Source organism: Heterodontus francisci, chromosome 27 (genome assembly GCF_036365525.1).
Source record: "Heterodontus francisci isolate sHetFra1 chromosome 27, sHetFra1.hap1, whole genome shotgun sequence".
NCBI lineage: Eukaryota > Metazoa > Chordata > Chondrichthyes > Heterodontiformes > Heterodontidae > Heterodontus > Heterodontus francisci.
Genome location: NC_090397.1, coordinates 68534796 through 68561411, shown reverse-complemented (window position 1 = coordinate 68561411; position 26616 = coordinate 68534796). Strand labels below are relative to the sequence as shown.

The 26616-nt window shown below is 43.3% G+C and overlaps 1 protein-coding gene across 2 annotated transcripts in view; it reads right to left on the bottom strand.

Annotated features, from left to right (window-relative positions):
• camk1da (calcium/calmodulin-dependent protein kinase 1Da) overlaps nucleotides 1-26616 on the bottom strand; it is a 429764-nt gene that overhangs the window by 228273 nt on the left and 174875 nt on the right. The window lies entirely within an intron of this gene.

Here is a 26616-nt window from a genome sequence, read left to right as displayed (position 1 = left end):
AGCATTAACTGACCGGGGCAAGAAAAGACTGAAGCATAAGAAGTTAAGAACTTAAGAAATAGGAGCGGGAGTGGAGCATACGGTCTGTCAAGCCTGCTCTGTGTCACACCCACGCAATCCGAACTTATGAACTATAAAATGAACTCATAAAGTGAACCCGAAACAGACACTTTTCTCGTAAACAAAGTGGAGTAAGAGGTCAGGTGACCTTTACATTCCTGCCAATACACACAGAACTATAACAACCCTGAGCTAATTTTCATGTCTGGACAAGTCTTGGTGAAGTCATTAAAATACAAACAACTTTTCTGGAAATCATTAAAATGCAAATGACCCTTTTGTGGTAATGGCTGCTTCACTCCAACCGATTGGGTTGACAATACTGTCACAGACTTTTTAACTCCAAATTCAATTTCCGAAGAATGAGTGTGAAAAGCTCTACTTTATCAAGGTGAGATGAGAATGAATGATACCTGGACTGCATTGTCTAACAATGACCTCACCGTCAGAAACCATTTACGAGGGCCATGGAAAGTGAAACTATGGTCACATGACAGAAACTAGCTTTCTGATAAGGAGTTTTAATAAAGGTATATTCTGGGCAGACAAAGGAGATCCATCTATGCCATCGAACAGAAAGGACCCTGCCTAAGATTACTAGCTTTGAACTACATGTAGGCAGCGACTGGAGTTTGGCTTTGAATTCCCTACCTGAGAAATTACACCAGGACTTTGCCAGCGATCTTTGGCTGGAATATAACAAGAACAGTCTGCAACAGTGCATCGTCTTCCTGAACCTCCCAAGTCTTTCTTTAGCGAACAAGGGAAAGGATTACAGGCCTGCATCGTTTCAACTCTTCACCTCAGAGAAAAGCAAGTTTAACAGAACTCTTCAAAAATCATCAGACCTAATGCATGTTATCTTTATAATCTCTATCTTTTCTTGAGTGTGTGTATCTATATGAGCGTGAGATTGGGTGCTGTTGCGTATATTTCAGGTGTTGAATAATAAACTTTTTTCTAACTTATGAGAAATCCTGTCATTTATCTGTTCTTGACAGTTAAAGCACTCAGGTTAAAAAACACCTTTTTTTGTAAAAACACACGAACTTCAGTCAGTTGGGAGGTGAAAAAAGGAGAGCCATTCCTATCATCTCTCAATCTGTCCATAACAGAGGCCATTCAATAAGATCACGGCTGATCATGTACCTCAACACAACTTTCCTGCACCATCCCCATATCCTTTGATTCCCGTTAGTGCCCAAAATCTACCAATTTCAAGCCTTTGAATATACTTAATGATGGAGCATCCACAGCCCTCTGGGGTACAGAATTCCAAAGATTCACAACCCTCTGCGTAAATAAATTTTCACCTCATCTCAGTCCTAAATGGCCCACCCCCTTATCCTCTGACTGTGCCCCCTAGATCTAGACTCTCCAGCCTAAGAATTTTATATTTTTCAATGAGATCATCTCTCATTCTTCTAAACTCCAGAGAATATCGGTCCATTCTATTCAATCTCTCCTCATAGACCAACCCTCTCATTCCAGGAATCAGTTTATGGAACCTCCGTAGCAAGTACATCCTTTCTTGGTTAAGGAAAGCAAAACTGGACACAGCACTCTCACCAAAGGTGCGGTCTCACCAAAGCACTATATAATTGCAGCAAGACTTCTTTACTCATACACTCCAACCCCCTTGCAATAAAGGCGAACATACCATTTGTCTTCCTAATTGCTTGCTGTACCTGCATGTTAACAGAGCATTAAGTGAGGGGGAATAAAGAAGACTGGCAGTATTAACTGGGGGAGAGAGGGTGAAGAAGGAAGGTGTAGCATCAACTGGGGATGAGGAAGGTGAGTGCCAGTATTAATACAGGTGGAGGTGAGGTAAGAGGATGCCGTATGACTGGGGGTGAAGGAGAGAGCTGGTGTGAACTGGAAGGAGGGATAAGGAAGGAAACCACAGTACGAACTGGGGAGGTAAGAGTGGAGTGTCGGCTTGAATTGGAGGCGGGAGGAGTAAAAAGTTGATTTAAGGGAGAGGAGTGACAACACAAACTGCAAAGCTATGAGGGAAGACAGTGGGAGTAGTTTTAACCTAACTCGGTGGGAGGGAATCCCACCGGATTGGGCAAACACTGGTCTTTCACCCTCCTCAATATGACACCCCAATGACTTAAAGGAAGATTAAATTTGGGCAGGGTGCAAAACCAGTGTTTCCCCCACCATACCCTCAGTACCCCATTGGGAAGGTTGCCCCCAGTGAGTCTGAACTGGATGGTGGGGTTTGATCAGGAAAGGTGTTTGTGCATTGAGCCTGCAGAAGGTAGAGTTGCAAATGTGAACTGGGCAGTTTAGAGGGAGAACCACTAAGGTAGGTTTTGGGTAACTTAAGCTTGGTTGGCCTGTTGGAAAAAGTTTTCTATTTCTTAAAGAGAGCAAAGCTTCATCGATTATAAAACATAAGTGCTTACAATTAATCAGAATGCCGCATTTTAAGGTAAGAATTGAAAATTCGTGGGAGGGGTCAAACAGGAATATGACCCAGTACTCTCTGGAAATAATTGGCAGCGAGGGGGAGGAAGTGAGCAACATTGGCAACAACAGTCCTACCGCTTATACCGCCCATGCTTGTCACAGGCAGCGGCCGGAATTGGGCAAATAGTGCTAACCATTTACCATCACCATAGGAATCCATGACAAATGCAGCACTTGGAATGTGTTAAGCTCGCTGGCTATTTTGGGTACATTTTATCACTTTGCTTCCCTCTCTTGCTTTGCCACTTCGGTCCTCTCCTGATCAGTCCAATAAAAGGTCACTTTCATGTGGTGAAATGGCTCTCTTAAAGTAGAACTTTAACGGCACTCTTGGAACGACAGTTCCCCCTTCGCCTCCTATGGGCCCTGCACTAATGGCTTGACATGAGTTGCACCAATAAAGTTCTGGAGAGTGGAGATGGGAAGAATGTTAGCGTGCTCCAAGATTTCCCAAACCACCCCCACCCACACCCACACCCCCACCCCCACACCCCTGAGAAAATATACCTGGTAGTTTCAAAACTTTAATTGAGTCTTTCAGCCTTTTGCTCCATCCAATACAAATGCAGGACTGTTGGTTATACCGACAGCTTAAGTTAATAGCCTATGCCCATTGCACTTTCAGTGGAATTATCTGTTTTCACATGTCATAGTAGAGCTATTTTGAGTTGCCAGCTGTTTGGAAGGTTTGTCAATCGTTTTGAAATGGCTGTTTAGTTTTTTGCTGCTTTTCCAGGTTGGTATGTATGAAAAAAACATTTTGAGTACATTCAATGACGTTTTTGAGATGTCAACTATATTAACATCATTTTTTCTTTGTACATTACACAACATTTTATTACTGATGGAATGAAAACTGATGTGCCACTTTTTAGATGCAACCAAGGCTGTGAAGATGGAAGGTGAAAGACCACAAGCTTTGCTACAACACTTTAGAAATCGAGAGCAGCCATCACAGAGGATGAGAAAGACATCTAAGGTGAGACATTTGAAACGTAAAATAATTGCTGATAATAAGGATCAAACAAGCAAGGCCTGGTGATGGAAATGAGAGAACCTAGGGTTGAATTTTTGGGCCCCACAGAGATCGGGAATGGAGCCGGATGGGGCCCGAAAATTACAAGGCCAGCTGGCGTTCCAGCTTCCCAAGCCCATTCCCGATGCCGACACAAGTACAGGGCCCGGGAAGACAGCCCAACCCTTCGAGGTGGGCAGGCACTTAGGTTCATTAAGAGTCTTGTTAAAGGTAGGAAATGGAAGCTGACTGGGATTTTCCTGTCGGCCTCCAGTTTCCTGATGCAACAGGGGGCAGCGGGCAGATCAACTGCCTAGAGGCAGCCACCCAGCAGCAGACCGTGGTTCCAGCATTCCTAGCAGGCCTACAGGCCCTCTCTGCCTGTCTGGGTGGGGTACAACCAAATGTCACCCTGCAGAGTGGTGGCCTGTCTGCCATTTGTATTTTTTTGATTTAAATCTTTAAAAAGTGGCTGAAAGAGCACCTTCTCATTGAGGCGCCCTCTCAGTTACTTACTTTGTACTACAGCCGGCTGCTTCTCTGAAGCTGGAAAGCCTCTGATTGGCCCTCCAGCTGCAAGAGGCTGCCCGCCACCCTTAATTGGGCAAGAAATCTGCCTCCATGCCAATTTTTGCAGACCCACATGAAAATCTTGACTTTAATCAGTTTCGTACTGAAGGCAGGTTCAGGACCCGAAAACAGTCCCGACTCCTGTTTTCCGCCTCCGTGGGGAAAATTCAACCCTTAATGTTTCATTTAAGGAAATTTTCGATAAATGAAAAAACTTTTATATGTGCAAAAAGAAGAAATATTAGCTTTAAATGATATCTAAAAACACAGTTTAAACAATACTAAAAGAATTAGTTTTCAAATTTAAGTCTGTCAAAGCATCCTCCATTGGGTCATCATTGGAAGAAAGTAGTGCATCACCTGCAGCAGCACTTAAACTATCTCCTCAATCTCATTAGCCTGACTCGCATCCCAAGAAGAACAACATTGGGAAAAGTCCCTGGCAACACTCCAGTGTAGCAAACAGATGGACTTTTGAGGCTAACCAGCTTCAATTCTGTTAAGTATTGCAATGCAAATAGATAATGTCAGTCTGCAGCTGCTATAACACCAACATGCCCAGTAACATTCACTGCCCATGGGTCCTTGGGGCCCTCCTGGTCACCAGTAATCTCTGGTTTACAGAGTGGTTACAGAGAGGTCCCGCTCCTGACAGCTGTGGCTAATACGTTGCGTGATAAGGGGAATCTTCGTGCACTTAGATCAGTCTGAAGTCGAGATTTTCAGCCATGCTTCATTTAATATATTATGTTAAGGGGAACTGCACCTGAACAACTGAAGTCTGCAGTCTGTCGGGGAGTTTATTTATTGCAATCCACTGGAAACCCATGTCATCTGCCACAGGCAGTAATGGCACATTTCCTCCATACTCTCCTTAGACTGGTGGCACACACATATGCCGATGAGTGCAATCTGGTACTTCATCACACTCTGCACTTGCTCACCAAGTTATCTCGGGGGCTCCAGAAAATACCACATTGAAGCATCAAATACAACAGGCACATCGCTAGATGGAATCACACTCCAAACGACTGCTGGTTTGCGTGCAGAAGCCTTTGGGACTTTGCATTCCTCAAATCTAGGGCATTTTGGAAAATTAAAACCAACGCATCAACTATCTCACCAGCCACTTCTTTTAAGACACCAGGATGTAGTCCATCAGGACCCGGGGACTTGTCAGCCCACAGCTCCAACAATTTGCTCAGTACCACTTCTCTGGTGACTGTAATATTCTTGAGTTCCTCCCTCCCTTCCATTTCCTGATTTACAGCTAATACTGGGATGTTACTTGTATCCCGTATAGTGAAGATTGATGCAAAATACCTGTTCAATTCTTCTGCCATCTCCTTATTTTCCATTAGTAATTCCCCAGATTCACCTTCTATCGGACCAACGCTCACTTTGTTAACTCTTTTCTTTTTTAAATATCTGTAGAAACTCTTACTATCTGTTTTTATATTTCTATCTACCTTTCTCTCGTACTTTAATTTTACCTTCCTTATTAACCTTTTAGTCAATCTTTGCTGCTTTTTTACATTCTGTCCAATCTTTTGACATATCAACTATCTTTGCGCAATGATTTGCTTTTTCTTTAAGTTTGATACTATCCTAAACTTTTTTAGTTTACCATGGATAGTGAGTCCTCCCCTTGGAATTTTTTTTTCCATTGGAATGTATCTATTCTGTGTATTCTGAAATATCCCCTTAAATGTCTGCCACTGCATCTCTATTGACCTATCCCTTAACCTAATTTTCCATTTCACTTTAGCTAGCTCTGCTTTCATGCCTTCATTATTGCCCTTATTTAAGTTTAAAATACTAGTCTTGGACCCACTCTTCTCTCCCTAAAATTGAATGTAAAATTCAATCATATTACGATTGCTGCTGCCTAGGGGCGCCTTCACTATGAGGTCATTAATTAATCCTATCTCACTGCACAATACCAGGTCTAGTATAGCCTGCTCTCTGGTTGGCTCCAGAACATGCTGTTCTAAGAAACTATCCTGAAAACATTCTATGAATTGCTCATCTAGGCTACCTTTGTCCATCTTATTTATTCTTAACTGCTGTTAGCGAGCATTCCCAGCAGCTTCCCCCTCATGATCTGTGAATTATACCAGCATAAAGTCCAGATAAAGAAAGGAGTAACTAAATCGAAAGCGGTGTTGAAGCGATTCCAAATGTGTGTTTTAAATTGTGTAGGAGGAAGGGCATAATTGTTCCTGGTCCAAAGTCTGAGTCGCACACTGTGCACTGTTATCACTCACTGCTGTCAGGAAGTCCAGGGAACTTAAAGAAATTAAACACAATTTGCAAAATGAAAAGGAGAGGGGGAAGAAATGACAATATTAATGACAGAAGCAAAACAGGAAACAGCAAAGGGAGACTGTTCAACATCCCACGTTCTGACATGCTACAGCCTTTGATATTATTAACATTCTCTGTATATCATGGCTTATGATAAAAGTTGCCATTTTTTAAAAATAGAGGAGCCACATAATAGGGTGTCTTCCTATGACTGGCCCTTCAGTACAATTAATGGTCATATATTTTCCAAAAGAGTTGGGTGGTTGTAGTCAGATCATCCTGTGCTTTAAAAACATAAAATTGTGAAAATAAAAAGGAAAATACAATGAAGCAAAGATAAATGAATGTAAAAGGAAGAAGTGATATGGTGAGATCTGGAAAGTAATGTTTAAACACAAATGGAAGTTTGCACTAAAAATGTTGTAGATTTCAAGGCAAATTTGATGTTACACCTATCTGAGAAGGTTGAAAGGGTAACCTGATAGAGGTCTTTGGGATTATGAATAGGTTTGATAGGGTAGACATAGGGAAGATGTTTCCACTTGTTGAGGGTAGACCAGAACTGGGGACTGTAATTATACAATAGTCACTTTTAAGTCCAATAGGGAATTCAGGAGAAACTTCTTTACCCATGAGGTGGTTCCACTTTGGAATTCACTACCACAGGAAGTGGTTGTGGTGAATAGTGTGGATGCATTTAAGGGACTGGATTTTCAGGAGCCCTCAATGTTGGGATCCGTGGCGGGGGGTGGGGTAGGGAGGCCTGAAGATGGCCCCGGATGAGGCCCACCATGGACCTCGGGGGCGAGGCACCGTGGCGGCCTCCCAGCCCTTGGGTGATGGGACCACAATCAGCATATGCAAATGAATGAAATTATTACATTTACACGTACTTACCCGTATTCTTGATGGCTCGCCGCCATCTTCGGATCAGCGGCCGGTAGTCCTGCGCCTTCAGATCCCCGTTTGGGGCAACGAGGCGCAACACTGTTGGGGAGGGGGAGGATGCAAGTTTATCAGTGTGGGAGGGGGAGGGGGAGGGGAACGGGGTCAAATTAACATCATGTGTGGAGGGGATGATGGGAAGGGTTGTACTTTAAACTTTGTACAGCTTGGGGAAGGTCAGATGGTAAACGTAAGTGTTTTGGGGGGCAAGGGCAAATAGATAATTTAATTGTTGGGGGTTGGGAGAGGGGCAAAAGAAATGTATTTTTATAATTTTATGGAATATTTCTTTAAATATGCCCTTTAAAAATGGCGTCAGCGCCTGTGCACAGGCAGCTGACACCATTGCCGGGTTGGACAGCGTGTCCCCTCCATGTGATCGGGGGCAGCCCACCCTGGCTATTTAAACGAACCTTTGCGCTTGAGATCACGGCGGCTCTTTGGCGTGCAGCCTGCACGGGCGGGCTGCCATTTTTGAAGCTCGCCGTTCTAATATCCAGCCCAAGGGGTGTACACCCCACTGCTGCCACCATATAATGAGAAGCTTTTTATGTTTTCTGATGCAACATAAATGAGATGTGTGGCGTTCAGTTGATTGAAGATCTCAAACAGATTTATAAACAGCTAACAAGTATATACAGTGCAGAGCTATCGATTTGCAGGTCTTGCCTCTTGGTGTTACAGTTACAGAGTGACTCTGGCTCCCAGTCACATGACTGTGTCCTAGTACTTGGCTTATTAGCATACTAAGATCTTAAAGGTACATTAATTTTAAAGGTACATTACTTTTAAAGGTAATCACACAAGGGGAAGGGAGATAAACACACAAAGGAGAAAGGAATAGAAGGATATACTGATGGGTTTAGATGAAAAAGAATGGGAGGAAGCTCATGTAGAGCATAAACATCAGCATGGACCAGTTGGGCCGAATGGCCATTTTCTGTGCTATAAATATTACGTACTATGTGTTGTATCTAAAATGAGCAGATAAACAACCGCTAATGAAGTCCTGCCTGTGCTATTTACCTATTTCCTTCTCCCTGCCTCTTGTTCTTTATAATTCCAATTAGTATTCTGGTCGTCTTGGAAGATGAACTGTTACTCAGCACTTCTGTGCACTGAGCTGTGTGTCTTCTCCAGCTAATGGCCTCATACGTCAATGGCAATCACGACAATACTCTAATTAAATAATGCAGATGCTTATCCAATATAATTCTTCCACTTTCTGACTGACCACTTTAATTTAACAGCCTTTCAACTATGACCTGCGTCACATAGTCTAGTCATTTTGTGATAAGTTCTGAAAGCTGCATCATAATATTCTGAAGCTGGGGCATTGATGCTGGAAATTTGATCTTGATGTTACAGATCCAGCCCTCGGAAGATTTAGTAATCCACTGGCAAAACAAAATCCACCAGGTATTACAACATGTTCTTTTCTATTGCTGAGGTTGGATGAGATTACTGGGTAACAATCAGTAACCAGTCTGCGGGACACTTACCAATGCAACTGGTTAGTTATACATGTGCTCTAAATACTGTATTCATCCCCTATAGAAAGGACACTAAGATGATACCCACAATCAACATAAGTACAAAGAGGCAGGACCCTCTTTGACCCAACTGAATCCAAAAACCAAAAGTAAATTGCTTCAATGCTTAACAACAACTTGCAATTATATAGTGATCTTAACATAGTAAAATGGCACAAGAAGCATCTCAAAACCAAGAGTGAGACAGAGATGGGGAGATTTAGGGAGGGAATTCCAGAGATTAGGACCCAAGGCACGGCCACCAATGGTGGAGTGATTAAAATCAGGGATGCTCTAGAGGCCAGAATTAGAGGACCATTTCCCCTAGCGCAGGCTTCATCATATCAAGAAACCTTAACACATCACAAAAATTCTCTTGCAAGTCATCTAATGAAAATGTACAATAGATTCATCAAAAGTATTATGAGTGCAAACCTGTGAGAAGACTGTTAAAAGACTATTTTTAATAAGTTTTACATGTAATATACAAAGCCCTCATGAAAAGAAGTGTCCTTCAACATTATAATGCTTGAAATGCAATAAAAGTAAATGAAAAGTCACACAAATCGAAGCTTAGGTATCTACATTAGACAAGGTGAAATATACTATGGCAAACACAATGGGCTGGATTTTACCAGTCCTCTGAAAATGGGTTTGCAGGCGGGAGGTGTGGTAAAATGGTGGTAGAAGGCATCGGGAAGTGAGTCCGACGTCTTCCCACTGCTATGGGATATTCTGAACAGTGAGGATGGCAGTAGCATGGCCGCCTGCTGACCAGAGGCATGCGTCCAATTAAACCAATTACTAGGACAATGAAGGGCACAGGTAAACCCTGGTGGCCTCCCAGCGGGTTCCCAGGGCTGGTGGGGGGGGGGGGGGGGGGGGTGGGAGGGGGGCCGTCCTTCATGGCTGCTCCATGACCTATGGAGGCGCCCCTGGCGGCAATAGCCGCCTGCACAGCTCTGACGCCCCCCCCCCTGGAAGTTTCACCCCTCCGATGACCGGGGCTGCCTGGCTGGCCCCACATTAAATAAAATAACTTACCTGGCCTTCGAGGGTGCCTCAACATGGAAGTGTCCTCTTCCTGCAGCCTCAGCAGCAGCTGCCTCTATCTGATTGGGCTGGCAACATTGAGAGGCGAGCCACCATCCAATTCCCGGCAGCGGCCTCTTAATTGGCTGCCGCTGGTAAAATGTCGCCCAGGGTCCCTCCCGCCCGTCTGTGCAGGCTTGCAACCCACTTGCGGTCCTGGCACTGGGACAAACCTGAGTTGAGAAAATTCTGGCTCATGTTCTTTGTGTATTATTTTAAGTGTTAAGTATGATAGTACTATTAACCTTGACCTACCCTCCTTCATAAGGTCAGCAGTGGGGATGTTTGCTGATGATTGCACAACGTTCATTGCCATTCGCGATTCTTCAGCTGCTGAAGCAGACCTGTCCATATGCAGCAAGACCTGGACAACATCCAGGCTTGGGCTGATAAGTGGCAAGTTACATTCACACCACACAAGTGCCAGGCAATGACCATCTCAAACAAGAGAGAATCTAACCATCTCCCCTTGACGGTCAATGGCATTACCATCGTTGAATTCCCCACTATCAACATTCTTGGGGTTACCATTAACTAAAAACTGAACTGGACCAACCACATAAATGCCGTGGCTACAAGAGCAGGTCAGAGGCTGGGATTTTTGCGGCGAGTAACTCACCTCCTGTCTCCCCAGTGTCTGTCCACCATCAACAAGGCACAAGTCAGGAGAATGATGGAATATTCTCCACTTGCCTGGATGAGAGCAGCACCATCAACACTCAAGAAGCTCGATACCATCCAGGACAAAGCAGCCTGCTTGATTGGCACCCCATGCACCACCTTCAATATACACTCCCTTCACCACCGACACACAGTGGCAGCAGTGTGTACCATATAGAAGTTGCACTGCAGCAAAGCACAATACCTCCTTGGAGAGCACCTTCCAAATCCATGACCTGTACCACCTAGAAGGACAAGGACAAGGGCAGCAGATGCATGGGAACACCACCACCTGCAAATTCCACTCCAAGCCACACACCATCCTGACTTGGAACTATATCGCCGTTCCTTCACTGTCGCTGGGTCAAAATCCTGGAACTCCCTTCCTAACAGCACTGTGGGTATACCTACCCCAAATGGACTGCAGCGGTTCAAGAAGGCAGCTCACCACCACCTTCTCAAGGGCAATTAGGGATGGGCAATAAATGCTAGCTGAGCCAGTGACGCCCACATCCCCCGAACTAATAAAAAAAAATTAAGTGCTAAATGTTACGATTCTAAAATGTAATGTGTGTAAATCATGTGCAAAGCTGAATTCTTTACATTGGATTAGAAAAATGATTGCTCTGGTCTTGTACACAGGCAGTCAATCTGCATCACTGTCCTTGCGTTTTTGTCACCTTTTCAACTTCCAGTATTTCTCAGACTCTGACCAGTTTCAGTGCTGAACTCCAGCAACTGGTTTCATTTTTGTGTATTGCATGTTACTTGATTTAGATAATAAAATCTTACCATAGAGCATCTGTTTGCACTGTGTGCTGCAGTTACATTGCCATCAACCCTTGGGATTTCTGTGTGTGCCAGAATCCCAATACGTACATGCATCAAACCCAAGAAAAGTTGCACAAAAGAAGCACTGGGATTAGCAACCAGTGTTGGGTGAACCTTTCACGATGTAGAACCCCAAACTAAATGCAGCATGAGACCTGGGAGCATTGGCTAGAGATGGGACTTAAACAGGAGAAGAAGAGTAAATTCTAACTTAATGCAAATTTTCACATGATAGCCAATGTTTCATTATAAAGAATCATTTGAATACAAAATACTTGTTTCCAGTATATTTCGTAAAGGTTAGAGAAAAACAGCATTACACCTTATTAGAGTGTAGGGTTTGTGTTCCCACTGCAGAGTTTCAGGTGCTTTCTGCCCATTAAAAGCTTCAAGGTGTGCAATGAATGGGCATAGTTGTGGGAAATGGATTTCAATGAGGTCATCCACTTTAGACCTAAGAAGGATAGAACAGGGTACTTTCTAAATGGTGAAAAGCTAGAAACACAGAGGTCCAAAAACACTTAGGGATCCAGGCACATAAATCAGCAAAATGTCATGAACAGGTACAACAAGACTAATAGAATGCTGACATTTATACTTAGAGGAATAGAATATAATGGGGTAGAAATCACACATCAGCTATGCAAAGCCCTGGTTAGACCACACCAGGAGTTACTGTGAGCAGTTCTGGTCACCACACCTTAGGAGGGATAAATTGGCCTTGGAAGGAGTGCAGCGTGGATTTACCAGAACGTTACCTGGACTCCAACGGTTAAAGTTGAGGACAGATTACACAAAGTAAGATTGTATTCCCTGGAAATTAGAAGTTTGAGGGTGATTTGATCGAAATTTTCAAGATATTCAGGGAAACAGATTGGGAGAAACTATTTCTGCTAGCTGGGGGAGTCTAGGACTAGGGGGAATAGCCAAAAACTTAGAGCCAGACCTTTCAGGGTAAAATTAGGAAACACTTCTACACACAATGGGCGGTAGAAATTTGGAACTCTCTTCCTCAAGTAGTAATCGTGCTAGATCAATTGTTAATTTTAAAACTGAGATTGACAGATTTTTGTTAACCAAAGGTATTAAAGGATATGAGGCAAAGGCAGGTGTGTGGAGTTAGGTCGCAGATGAGTCATGGTCTCATTGAATGACGAAACAGGCTCAAGGGGCTGAATGGCCTCCACCTGTTCCGATGTCCACACTGGAATTCTTGATGTGCATGGGATTCTGTTCTGGGAATGCAAATTCATAAAATCTATGCTTATGTTTCATACACATTAAAAGCACAACGATTTCTTAGACACTCCATCATTTTAAAAGCAGAAAAGAAAATGCACCATCAGCACGGCTACAATTTCTTTACAGGAAATTGAATGAATTCATTAACTTTTATACAGCTGCCAGTAGGGTACTCTAGTCAGAGGAATGGTCAATGATTTTCACAGTATTTGAATGTAAGCCAGTAAGGCTTTCTATTTCCTTTTAAAATAAATATCTTCGCCGATCTACACAGTTCTTTAATCATGTAAAACATGAATAGTTTGGAAATTCAGCAGTATGTCAGTTATTAAAACTTTTGGTCACATTGCCATTGCAGTAAAATATTACAGTTCCCTACCAACAACCATTTCCAGGAACATTTACAGGGAAAATAAATTAGGAAAATCAACTAGGATCGTTTCATTTGCTCAAAATCAGTTAGGGAGAAATTCCATTCATTGTGCCAGTGAAATTCTGCTGCAGTAATCTGATCCTGCTGCATTAGTCTGTCAACAAATCACAAGTATTACTCTTCTTCTTCTTTGGCCTCCTTATCTCGAGAGACAATGGATAAGCACCTGGAGGTGGTAGTGGTTTGTGAAGCAGCGCCTGGAGTGGCTATAAAGGCCAATTCTAGAGCGACAGGCTCTTCCACAGGTGCTGCAGAAAAATTTGTTTGTCGGGGCTGTTACACAGTTGGCTCTCTCCTTGCGCCTCTGTCTTTTTTCCTGCCAACTGCTAAGTCTCTTCGACTCACCACACTTTAGCCTCGCCTTTATGGCTGCCCGCCAGCTCTGACGATCGCTGGCAACTGACTCCCATGACTTGTGATCAATGTCACAGGATTTCATGTCGCGTTTGCAGACGTCTTTAAAGCGGAGACATGGACGGCTGGTGGGTCTGATACTAGTGGCGAGCTCGCTGTACAATGTGTCTTTGTGGATCCTGCCATCTTCCATGCGGCTCACATGGCCAAGCCATCTCAAGCGCCGCTGACTCAGTAGTGTGTATAAGCTGGGGATGTTGGCCGCCTCGAGGACTTCTGTGTTGGAGATATGGTCCTGCCACCTGATGCCAAGTATTCTCCGGAGGCAGCGAAGATGGAATGAATTGAGACGTCGCTCTTGGCTGACATACGTTGTCCAGGCCTCGCTGCCATAGAGCAAGGTACTGAGGACACAGGCCTGATACACTCGAACTTTTGTGTTCCTACTAATAGTTCACAATGCCAATGTCAATGTCAAATCCTATACGCTCAACTTGTCTTACTCTCCAAGTGGCTTAGTTGGTAGCACTTTTGCCTCTCAGGTAGGAGGGTATTGTGGGTTCAACTCCCACTCCAGGACTTGAGCATAAAAAGCAAGGCTGACTGTCCAATGAGGGAGAGCTGTGTTGTCAGAGGTGCTGTCTTTCAGAGGAGACATTAAGTTGAGGCCCTGTCTGCCCTTTCAGGTGGATGTAAAGAATCTCATAGCATGACCTTGAAGGTGAGTTGTCCCTGGTGTCCTGGCTAATATCTATCCCACCACCAAAAAAACGACTATCTGGTCATTATCACATTGCTGTTTGTGGGAGACAGTTCTACATTTCTCCCACCCTTTGCGTGAAGGAGTGTTTCCTAATTTCTCTCCTGAATGGCCTGGCTCTCATTTTAAGGTTATGTCCCCTTGTCCGAAACTCCTCCACCAGTGAAAGCATTTCTCTTTATCTACCCTATCAATTCCTTTCAAAGTCTTAAAAATTTGGGATGTTGATTGAGGTCGACCTATAGTTTAGTCAGTAGAGGGCGTTTATTCTGCATCTGCTTAGTCCTGCAGTACGGACTCGTGTTTGATGCTGAAATTGGGCCCAGAAAGTATGAAAATGTTTCATTTCCTTAAACAACTTACAACCATTGAAATGTTTAAAATAATAATTTTAAAAGTTATCTAGAATAATTAAAATATAGTGAAGATAGTGAATAAAGTCAGTTGAGATTAACAAACATGAATTAGATATTAAAGTGTAATAGAAAAGGTAGATAATCACAGGAACTTGTAAGACAATCTAAGAAGTATCTGGAGTGTAAAAGGCCAACTATGGCTTTAGGACTAAGACAGATAGAAATTATGAAGTATCAAAAAATAGCAGATATGTTAAATTAATACGATACATATTGTCAACAAAATCCAGATCCAGTCAAATTGTTTGGGGAATCTATGCCATGTCCAAAAATGCAGAAATGTTAGCACAGGAGACCCTTGTTGTTTGTGCTGACTTTAGATCCTTTGGGAACTGAGAGGCAAACGTAAAGCTTGACTTATAAAGAAATTTAAGAAATTAAGAGCTAAGTGATATTATTTGGTGCTCGCCCATCACAGTGCTTTGCGCCACAGGAGTGTGCATCTTCAATCTGGTCACAGGTTTTGGTGAACCCAAGGAAACCCATGCGGACTAAAAGTTTTGCCCTTCCACCCTCGACACCCACTTGCGTCACCAGAAGCTCCATACTGGGAGCACTAAACTGTAAAATGTATCCTTAAATGCATACAGGATGTCTGGATGGTGATGATTACAGAGCAATACACCCTGGAAACCTCATTATACTACACGATGAAATTGCCAAATCCCCAGGATTTTGTAGCAATTCAATAAACATGGACTGTATCCAATAATTGAAGGCTAGGCCATTTTATTCTGTATTCAACAAAAAGAATGAGACATGAATGAGGAATTATAGACCTAATGTCCATAAGTGCAGACAATACTTCAGAGGATAGCTTTTAACAGGAAGCTGTTGCTGTTCATCTAAAGAGTGCAGAGGCCATAAGGAGCACATTCTGCTGTGTAATTACAGACCATTTGGCGAAGATATTCACTGAATGTGAAGTGTTCAGATGCATCTTGAGAACATTTGATTATAAATCAGGAAGAGATACTCACAACGGAACTTCATTTTTAACTGAAGAGAAGATCAAAATGGAACATCATCCAGTTCTTTAAACATTGAGAGGCATGAACGACATACATATCAGCAGATTATTAAACTTAGCCAGTAATTACAGGGGATGAATACAAAATTAAACAAACCCCAAGAAGGACCAGTAGTTTGAAGAGTTCCCCATCTGACAAGTCATCGTTTAAGTGGGAATAAAGAAACAGAATCAATATCTGGTGAGGAATGTGAGTGATTCTGTTCTGACCAGTGTGGGCTACAAAGTTAGAGTGATATCCTGGAATTCTGCTGAAGTACTTTTAAGAGTCAGGAAGACACTTCAGAGAACTTTGTCTCTTTAGATGTTTAAGCCCTTCCCAGCTGCTTCCCTTAGGAGTCTGAATTGAACAGAATCCATCGTGGGGGGAAATTATACTTAGGCTGAATGGTCCAAAAGGCACTTTTTTGTTCCATACTGTCGTACATTCTTCAGCAGAAAACTTTCACCCCATCTGCTCATTTGCTTTACTACCCTGCTTTAAGTCCTCTTGAATGAGGCACCATTCTCTGGCTGAAGGTTGACGGGCAGTCTGCTTCCAGGCCTGTCTTTGTGCTCCTCTTAACCTGGAATTGTGTGAAAGGAACCTGTGGTGACTGATTCTCAGGTACATCCCTGCAATCATGTTCCTGTGCTCCATTTAACTATTATAGCTTTTTCAGATTGAAACCGGCTGAATGCCCATGGGCAGTAAGTTGTGCTTGTTGGATTTGGATCTGCTTCAAGAACAGTTACTAGTGATGCTGCATGGGGATGAGTGTTAGAAACTTCGCTATTTACTATTTTTAGTAAAGATTTAGGTGTAGGTGTTAGGGGAATGATGAGCAAGTTTGCGGACAATACCAAGATATGTGCAAGTGTTAGGACTGTAGAGGATGTTCGACAACTACAAGCAGATCACATTGTGTTGGAAGAATTGGCTTGTGTTTGGAAAACAATGTTTTGTTTAGAAAGGTGTTGTGCTATAGGAGCATAGGAGCAGGAGTAGGCCATTCAGCCCGTTCAGGCTTGCTCAATTACATCATGGCTGATCATCTACCTCAAAGCCACTTTCCACATGGGCAGATCAAATTCTGAATATACTTACATCTATGGGGAACAGAATTAATGCCAATGGGGAATGAAAGAGATGAGAGCAGTATAGTGCATTAATCCCTAAAAGACATGGCCAAAGGTATGAAGCTATAGCTAAATCAAACGGAGTTTGAGGTCGTACAAAAAAACATTACACACCATTTTGTCTTCGTATAGACCTTGGTTATGCATCAGTTAGAATACTGGGTCCAGTTTTAGCCTCCTCCCATTGTGGGGGTGTTGAGGCTTTGGAAAGGGTGAAGAGGTGACCCAAATTACAACACCTTAGATACCCAGAAAGGCTCAAAGAACAAGGTCTACTTTAGCAGAGTGTACGCTCAGGGGAGATTAGATTGAGGTTTATAAACTAATAAAGGGACAACATTGTGTTTATGTATTCCAATTATTTCAACTGGATTGGTGGAGAACCATGGGTCACGTGTAGAAATTATCTAAGGGCAGAACTAAGTTGGGTGTTAGGCAGCTCTTTTTCCAGAGAGTAGTGGACATGTGGAACAGGTTGCCATCTTGTGTTTTTTTTTACTCGTTCGTGGGATGTGGGCGTCGCTGACAAGGCCAGCATTTATTGCCCATCCCTAATTGCCCTTGAGAAGGTGGTGGTGAGCTGCCTTCTTGAACCGCTGCAGTCCATGCGGGGTAGGTAGGGAGGGAGTTCCAGGATTTTAACCCAGTGACAGTGAAGGAACGGTGATATAGTTCCAAGTCAGGATAGTGTGTGGCTTGGAGGGGAACTTGCAGGTGATGGTGTTCCCATGCAACTGCTGCCCTTGTCCTTCTAGATGTTACAGGTCGCGGGTTTGGAAGGTGCTTTCTAAGGAGCATTGGTGCGTTGCTGTAGTACATTCTTGTAGATGGTACACACTGCTGCCACTGTGTGTCGGTGGTGAAGGGAGTGAATGTTGAAGGTGGTGGATGGGGTGCCAATCAAGAGGGCTGCTTTGTCCTGGATGGTGTCGAGCTTCTTGATGAACGTTGATTTGCTGAATTCCTGTTTCTAGCTGGGGTGGAGATCACTCATAGAAGAATTGATATTCTATAATGTAAAACAGGAACTATGTCATCTCCTGGACCAGCTTTGACTAAAGCAGTCAGACAGGAATCTTACAGATCTTTTTCTCCTAATTGGCCTGGGTTTTTATCAACTTTTCTGCCTCTTTTTGAGATTTTATGAGATTATCTGGTTCTGGGTGGGGTGGGAAGTGTCTGTATTGTGATGCACTGGGCATCACAACTGTATGGGACAGGCTCAATGGACCAGTGTGTCTTTTCCTGTCTGTCATTTTTGTATGTTCGTAGACAAAACAAGCTAAAGTGCAATGAATGGTGTTCACTGATGGGTTGAAATTAGCACAAAAAAACTAATTTCCAGCAACACTAAAAACCTTTCACTAGCGCAAAGTGTATTTGCAATTCAGATCAAACCAACTTAGCTGAACATACAGTGCACTGTTAAACAGACAAATATTTTGACATAGGAGAATAGACTGATCTGTCTCTATAGATAAATCAGTATTAATTCCCCTCATAAGAATTTTATGGTCACATATGGTACAGAACCATTAAATGTGCCTCATTCATTGAACGCTGCATGCTCAAAATCCTTGATGTATTTCTTAATGTTTCCATTGAAAGCTTACATTTTAACAACTTCAATAACAAAATTCAGTCTTTGTTTTTTTTCCATTGCATAGCTTGGAGCTTAATGTTAAACACAAAATACTGATTTCTATCTTCTAATGAATTGTTGTTTTTTATGAAGATGCTTTTTAAAAAACTGTCTACCATCCCTGATCAAAGGTTAAACAACTTCTTCTTATCCTTTTTTTTCTCCATTCTTTTTTTTACATTTTTTACAATCTTTTTTTTGCATTTATTTCATTTCATCTTAGTTTCTTCAGTTTGCTTACCCACTGTTTTTTTTCAGGTTTGCACTTGCTGCTGTTCAATATTCAGTGTATTTACACTTAATCTGTACTAATGCTTTGTCTTTCAACACACCATTAACATATTGTTTGCCTTTGCTCTGTGACCTTTTAGTCAGCTATGTGGCCTGGTCCAATCTAGACCTCCTTTGTTATCTCTTGCCCCACCCCACCTCACTTGCTTATAACCTGTGACTTTTCTAATATTTGTCAGTTCCGATGAAGGATCACTGACCCGAAACGTTAACTCTGCTTCTCTTTCCACAGATGCTGCCAGACCTGCTGAGTGGTTCCAGCATTTCTTGTTTTTATTTCAGATTTCCAGCATCCGCAGTATTTTGCTTTTCTTTCTTATCTGGCTTATTCCCCATAGTATCAGCATAATACTTCAGTCAGATAAACAGAACATCCACAAAGACAACCCAGGGAAATTCATGAATTTCAGAGGTGATTTATTTTTTTGGCTTGCTTGATGCTTATGAAACTCGACAGTGCACAAATATAAAATTATAACAATGGAGGACAGCTTAAATAACAACAAAAGCCATTCCTGACAGCTTAGCGCTAACTTTTAATGTGGACTCCTTTGGGGCCGCATCACTTTAGTAATTCTGTTTGTTAGTTGCCATCTGCATCTTTCATATATTCTCTGATTTATAGCTTTGAATGAGAGCTGAGTAAAATAGTGCAGTATTACCAGAAGCCTGAAGAAATGCCGCATGCTTTCTGAACACAAAGACAGACAAATGGATATAGTGGAGGAAGCTATACTAATAAACTGATTGAGCACATGGGAAAGAATGTTACAATATACAGAGAGAAACTCGTTGTGCTATTTATTAGTAAACTAGACCCTGATAGATAGGTTGGTAAAGTTCATGGACAAGTATACTGTTGAGCCATGGAGACCGACACAGCCCCTGTTTCGAACAAAAAGGACACAATGACGGGAGATAAAAAGGTGAAAGCTTCAAAATCATTGACAGGAGATCCAGAGAGGAGATGAGATGCTTTCACTCAGACTGTTGTTGGGATTCGGAACACTCGACCTGAAAAAATGGTGGAAGCTGGTTCCATAAATAATTTTAAAAGGGAGTCGGACAGATACTTGAGGTTGAGGAACATACAGGGTTATGGACAAAAAGCGGGGATGTGGCACTGAGCATGGCTGCTCTATCAAAGAGCCAGCAGAAGCATGAAGGGCTGAATGACCTCCTTCTGTGCTGAAAGTTTCTATGATTCTAAGCTGTGATTCCATGCTAATAAATTGGATAACAATCAGGCTAAAGAGGGAACCCAGAGAGCATGGTTAATGGCAGAACTTCTAATTAGACAGTTATGTCCAGGAGAGCAACCCAGCTGTTTTATTATCTCTTACTCTTAAATATACTGTTATGTTTTTATATAGTGTGCCATTGTGGTTCATACTCCATTACACCAGCCAACATAATAAACAGCCTTAGAAACTCATGGGTTTTCCTTAGAGGTCTGTGGACTGCTCTAGTTAGATGATTAAATTGTTTCTTTTGCATTGTAAAGAATGCACCAGATGTGTGGGTAAGTATAAAGGAATTAACCAGTGATCAGTCCCAGGACTTCTGCTATTCATTATATTTATCAATGATCTTTATGAAGGCTTTAAAGATTATTAAATGATACCAAATGCTGTGAGGAGGTAGTAAGATCTTGGGAGGGAAAGAATGAAGTTCAGAGCTTGAAATAGAATTAGCAACAGGGATGTATCTCAAACAGCATTTAATATCAAGAATCTCAAGGTGATACATGCAACAAATTTTTTTTTTTTTTAGAGATACAGCACTGAAACAGGCCCTTCGGCCCACCGAGTCTGTGCCGAACATCAACCACCCATTTATACTAATCCTACACTAATCCCATATTCCTACCAAACATCCCCACCTATCCCTATATTTCCCTACCACCTACCTATACTAGTGACAATTTATAACGGCCAATTTACCTATCAACCTGCAAGTCTTTTGGCTTGTGGGAGGAAACCGGAGCACCCGGAGAAAACCCACGCAGACACAGGGAGAACTTGCAAACTCCACACAGGCAGTACCTGGAATCGAACCCGGGTCCCTGGAGCTGTGAGGCTGCGGTGCTAACCACTGCGCCACTGTGCCGCCCAAATGTAATTACAAAGTGAAGGGTATATTATTTAGTAATGTTAGCGAAAATAAACCCCTCAGTAATACTTCAGCTAACAGAGAAAGTATCATCAGCACAGACAGCAGTTGCAGAAGTTAATGAAATATCTGTGTAAAAGCAGATCCACAAAATACACGTCCGAGGAAGTAATGCCAAACCATTTATAAATGATTATTGAGAACTCACATGGAATTATGGCCAGCAATCTTCCTCATACACTTAGTAAAATGTGAAAAGGATTCATTGCAGGGTAATAAAGATGTTCCCAAGTTCAGATCATTGAGACATGAAGTGAGGCTAAAGATATTTCTGTAAATCTTTCCTGATTGGCAAACAATACTGCATTTTAGGCTGCTTTCTTTGAGGTGCAAGAGCACAAAATGGGAAATCTGTTTCATACTAATGTGAACTTTATTTTGCAAATATCAGCAACAAGAGAAATGTTGAGCCTCTGCTAACATTTGGCATATCGCTATTTGCCACCAGTTGATATAAATTAAAGCCTCTCTACCTTGCAGCATTGATACTAGGCAGTAGGACGGTGAAGAGAAAGTGCTGGAAATACTCAGCAGGTCTGGCAGCATCTGTGCAGAAAGAAACAGAGTTAATGTTTCAGGTCTGTGACCTTTCATCAGAAGATGTTGCCAGATCTGCTGAGCATTTCCAGCACTTCCTGTTCTCATTTCAGAGTTCCAGCATCTGGCAGTATTAGAGCAGGATGGTGAAGTTTTGGTTATCCAACTGAATGATTTGAGTTTACATGGTAAAGCAAATCGCCATATTTCAAAACCAGATTAGCTGATTGTTTCTTTAGTATCTAACAGCGAGATTGCTGATGCCAAGTTGAGTTTTCATCGGTTATACACTTGCCCGGATTTTGCTCTCAGCAGGAAAGGAATGATGTTCACTGTTCACCTCACTGGCAGCTGCCCACAGGACTTCATAGGTTTCTCAATTTAGATTAGCACTAATGCGGTATTTGGTTCAGCGCTGTGGCCTCTATATGCAGTGCCTATAAGCCCAGCAAGAAACAACAAGGCGCTTCAACCAATCAGATTGAAGGAATCCTCATTGAGACACGCAGAGTCTAAACCAGGAAGAATAAAGCAGGAAGTATAATTTGGATTTAAATGATGTAAGGAAAACAAAATAAAGATTTTGTAAGACAGATGGGATAAAAAGAGAGAGATAAAAGTGATACAGTAAAAGTAGTAAAAATAGATTTACTTCTAATTTTTATTTTTTTTTAAAATCTCCAACACTAATTTTCTTCTGAAGGAATTAGATTCCACACTTGTAAAATTAAAGTTTCAGAGCCAGAGAGGTTTTGTGGCAGTAATTATCAATTATCACACCATGAAAAACTCATTACCTTTCTCAGCTGTTTTTAATGCAGAACTAGTGGGTAGGTACAGCAAGTTCAAGTTCACACTGTTGCAGGTGTTTCAACTGTGAGTCTATTGGCTAGGACTGTAATAGCACACCCTATGGAGGAACAGGGTATCTCTGATAGCAACTTTCAGATTTTCCCATTAAACTGCACGAGTGTGGATGCCAGAGGTTGCTATCCAAATTACCCCGTTATAAAGGTGAGGGCTGATAGCCTTTTGACACAGCAAAGAACAAAGAACAGTACAGCACAGGAACAGGCCATTCGGCCCTCCAAGCCTGCGCCAATCTTGATGCCTGCCTAAACTAACACCTTCTGCACTTCCGGGGCCCATATCCCTCTATTCCCTTCCTATTCATGTATTTGTCAAGATGTCTCTTAAATGTCTTTATCGTATCTGCTTCCACCACCTCCCCTGGCAGCAAGTTCCAGGCACTCACCACCCTCTGTGTAAAAAACTTGCCTCGCACATCCCCTCTAAACTTTGCCCCTCGCACCTTAAACCTATGTCCCCTAGTAACTGACTCTTCCACCCTGGGAAAAAGCTTCTGACTATCCACTCGGTCCATGCCGCTCATAACTTTGTAAACCTCTATCATGTCGCCCCTCCACCTCCGTCGTTCCAGTGAAAACAATCCGAGTTTTTCCAACCTCTCCTCATAGCTAATTCCCTCCAGACCTGGCAACATCCTGGTAAACCTCCTCTGTACCCTCTCCAAAGGCTCCACATCCTTCTGGTAGTGTGGCGACCAGAATTGCACGCAATATTCTAAGTGTGGCGTAACTAAGATTATGTACAGCTGCAACATGACTTGCCAATTTTTATACTCTATGCCCCGACCGATGAAGGCAAGCATGCTGTATGCCTTCTTGACTACCTTATCCACCAGCGTTGCCACTTTCAGTGACTTGTGGGCCTGTACGCCCAGATCTCTCTGCCTGTCAATACTCCTAAGGGTTCTGCCATTTACTGTATACCTCCCACCTGCATTAGACCTTCCAAAATGTATTACCTCACATTTGTCCGGATTAAACTCCATCTGCCATTTCTCCGCCCAAGTCTCCAACCGATCTACATCCTGCTGTATCCTCTGACAATCCTCATCATTATCCGCAACTCCACCAACCTTTGTGTCGTCCACAAACTTACTAATCAGACCAGCTACATTTTCCTCCAAATCATTTATATATACTACAAACAGCAAAGGTCCCAGCACTGATCCCTGTGGAACACCACTAGTCACATCCCTCCATTCAGAAAAACACCCATCCACTGATACCCTCTGTCTTCTATGACCGAGCCAGTTCTGTATCCATCTTGCCAGCTCACCTCTGATCCCGTGTGACTTCACCTTTTGTACCAGTCTGCCATGCGGGACCTTGTCAAAGGCTTTACTAAAGTCCATATAGATAACATCCACTGCCCTTCCTTCATCAATCATCTTCATCACTTCCTCAAAAAACTCAATCAAGTTCGTAAGACACGACCTCCCCTTCACAAAACCATGCTGTCTCTCGCTAATAAGTTTGTTTGTTTCCAAATGGGAGTAAATCCTGTCCTGAATAATCCTCTCTAATAGTTTCCCTACCACTGACGTAAGGCTCACCGGCCTAAAATTTCCTGGATTATCCTTGCCACCCTTCTTAAACAAAGGAACAACATTGGCTTTTCTCCAGTCCTCTGGGACCTCACCTGTAGCCAATGAGGATGCAAAGATTTCTGTCAAGGCCCCAGCAATTTCTTCCCTTGCCTCCCTCAGTATTCTAGGGTAGATCCCATCAGGCCCTGGGGACTTATCTACCTTAATGCTTTGCAAGACACCCAACACCTCCTCCTTTTTGATAATGAGATGACTGAGACTATCTGCACTCCCTTCCCTGGGCTCATCATCCACTGTCCTTCTCAATTTTTACAGGGTGTGATTTCCAAGTTGGGAGAAAGAGTTCTAGTTGGGATATCTGGAAGTACAGGTTTCCCCAAATGCTGTGGAGATTTGACAGAGTGGTTTGTAGGTCGGGGATGATTGCAGGGGATTGTGGGCTGATCGGGGGCAGAGACAGGAGGTCAGGGAGGTTGGCAATTGCGTGGGGGGGAGCCGATCGGGGGAAAGAAGCAGGTTAGTTTCAGGGATCTGGGAGGAAGCATTCCTGATCCTCCTGGTCCACATGCAATGCTGGAAAGACACTTACCTCTTCCATGCAGCAGTCTTCACCTTGCTTTAGCTGCTGAATTGGGTTTCCATCCAGCCAGAGTTCAAGCTTGAAGGGATACAATCTGAGGTGCGCAGGCTCATTAAAATATTTATATGAGCAGCCAACCTCCTGGGAGTGGGTTGTTTGCCTGCCCCCGTTCTGCCGCTGTTAAAATTGGAAATGGGTGGGTTGGGTTCGGGTTTGAGAATTTTATCAGATTTTTATATATCACCCAATTTCCCTCAATGATAAATCCAATGAGTACTGCAAGGTGTGCAAGTAACAACTAAAACATGGCAGAAAATTCACTCTGTGCAATGGAAATTTACATAAAGCAAAAAATAGCCTTCACATGGTTCAAGGACTTTGACCCTTCACTTAAAAGACCTTGGATCCTCATTTTAAATAGTAAAGAAACATAACCAGTAGTGCCTGGACTTTGTCAGTAATTTATGTTCTCCATCAATGAAATGTGCACAAGTTTGTGGACAGGGATCCCACCTCCAAGAGCTACCAGCTAATCAGAGGGCCGGCAGATCAACAGTCCCAGCAGTGCCACCTGGTGACCTGGGACCAGGAGCAGTGCTGGAGCCTCGGAGAGGAAGTTGCGGGGGGGTCTCCAAGACCAGTCAGGCAGGCCCCAGTGAGGAGCAGGGCGGGGCAGGGGGTGTGTGTTAGCACAGGGATGGCCTTTGCCACCAGGGCCCCTCCACGAGCCACAGATTGCCTAAGCAGCAAGGCCCACCTGTCCCAGCCCACAGGGAGGCTGCCTTGTGTTATGGGCTTCCACCAGCCACTAGTAAAATACCAGTGGAGGCAGGACGAGGCCCTTAAGTGGCCTCTCAATTGGCATCTGGGTGGGAAGGCCATGCTCGATCTCCCCTGCCCCTGATAAAATTGCATGGCGTCAGGAAGGTGATGAGCACTCCACCCCTGCCTTCCCTCGCTATTTTATGGGCCCCCACGCCACCCTGTTTGACCCTAGAGTGCTGATAAAATTCAGCTCAGTGAGTTACTGCGTAAGTCTCAACATCTCTCTTAGTTACTAGGCAACAAGCACAGGAAATGAAGATCTGCAAAATCTCAATGTTCAATTTAAACAGCATTAGCTGCGGATTAGTTGGTAGCATTCTCGCCACTGTGTGAGAAGGTTATGGGTTCAAATCCCACTCCAAGCCTTGAGTGTAACAAAGAAGGGTGACACTCTGGTAGTGTTGGAGGAGCAGTCTGTTGAATGAGTTCTTAAACTGAGGCCCCATCTGCCCTCATGGGTGAGTGAAAAAGGTCCCATGTTGTCCTGGCCAATATGTGTCCCTCATTTAACATCACACAAACTGATTATCTGGTCATTATCACATTGCTGTTTGTGGGATCTTGCTGTGCACAAATTGGCTGTTGCATTATGTTTTAGGTTGGGATCAAATGCAGATCCTGTGTTGGGAGCAGTCACCCAACATCAATTTTGCTTGGATTGTCCAATTAGTGGCCAGAGGTCACATTCACTATCTAATGAAGGACAGCAGGCGGGCTCTCGAAGCTGGAGGGCCAATACGAGCCGCCCCCCCCACCCCATCCCACCCAGCATGGAAGGAGCTGCAAGCTCCCATTGATGGTAAGACAGAGAGACAGCACCTCAATCTTGAGGCACCCTTTCAGGACTTTTAAAACTTTTGGAGTACGCTTGCAGGTGGTAGCCATTCCGAGCCCTATCCGGCCTCCAGGAAAATGGCTCGGAGCGGAATGTTGTCAGCAAAGCAGCATGCCGGCTGGCGGGGCAAAATTACATGCCCGGCTGCCTCCGCTCCCGCCCCCTATCGAGGTGAAATTCCTGCCCTCCATTTCAAAAGTACTTCATTGGCTGTAAAGCACTTTGGGACGTCTGGTGGTCATGAAAGGTGCAATATAAACGCAAGTCTTTTTTTTTTAAGAGTTATGCAATCAGTCAACACATAAAAGCCAAAAGCTTCTCATCCACAGTGTGCAGCAGCATTCTATCCCTTGAAGCAGTTTTATCATCAGGGAGGAACTGGGAATAACAGGAAGGGATGAGTTGGGAAGCAGATTTGATGCAGTGACACGTTTTTCATGCATTCCACAGTAAAAACATGGCCAAGACGTC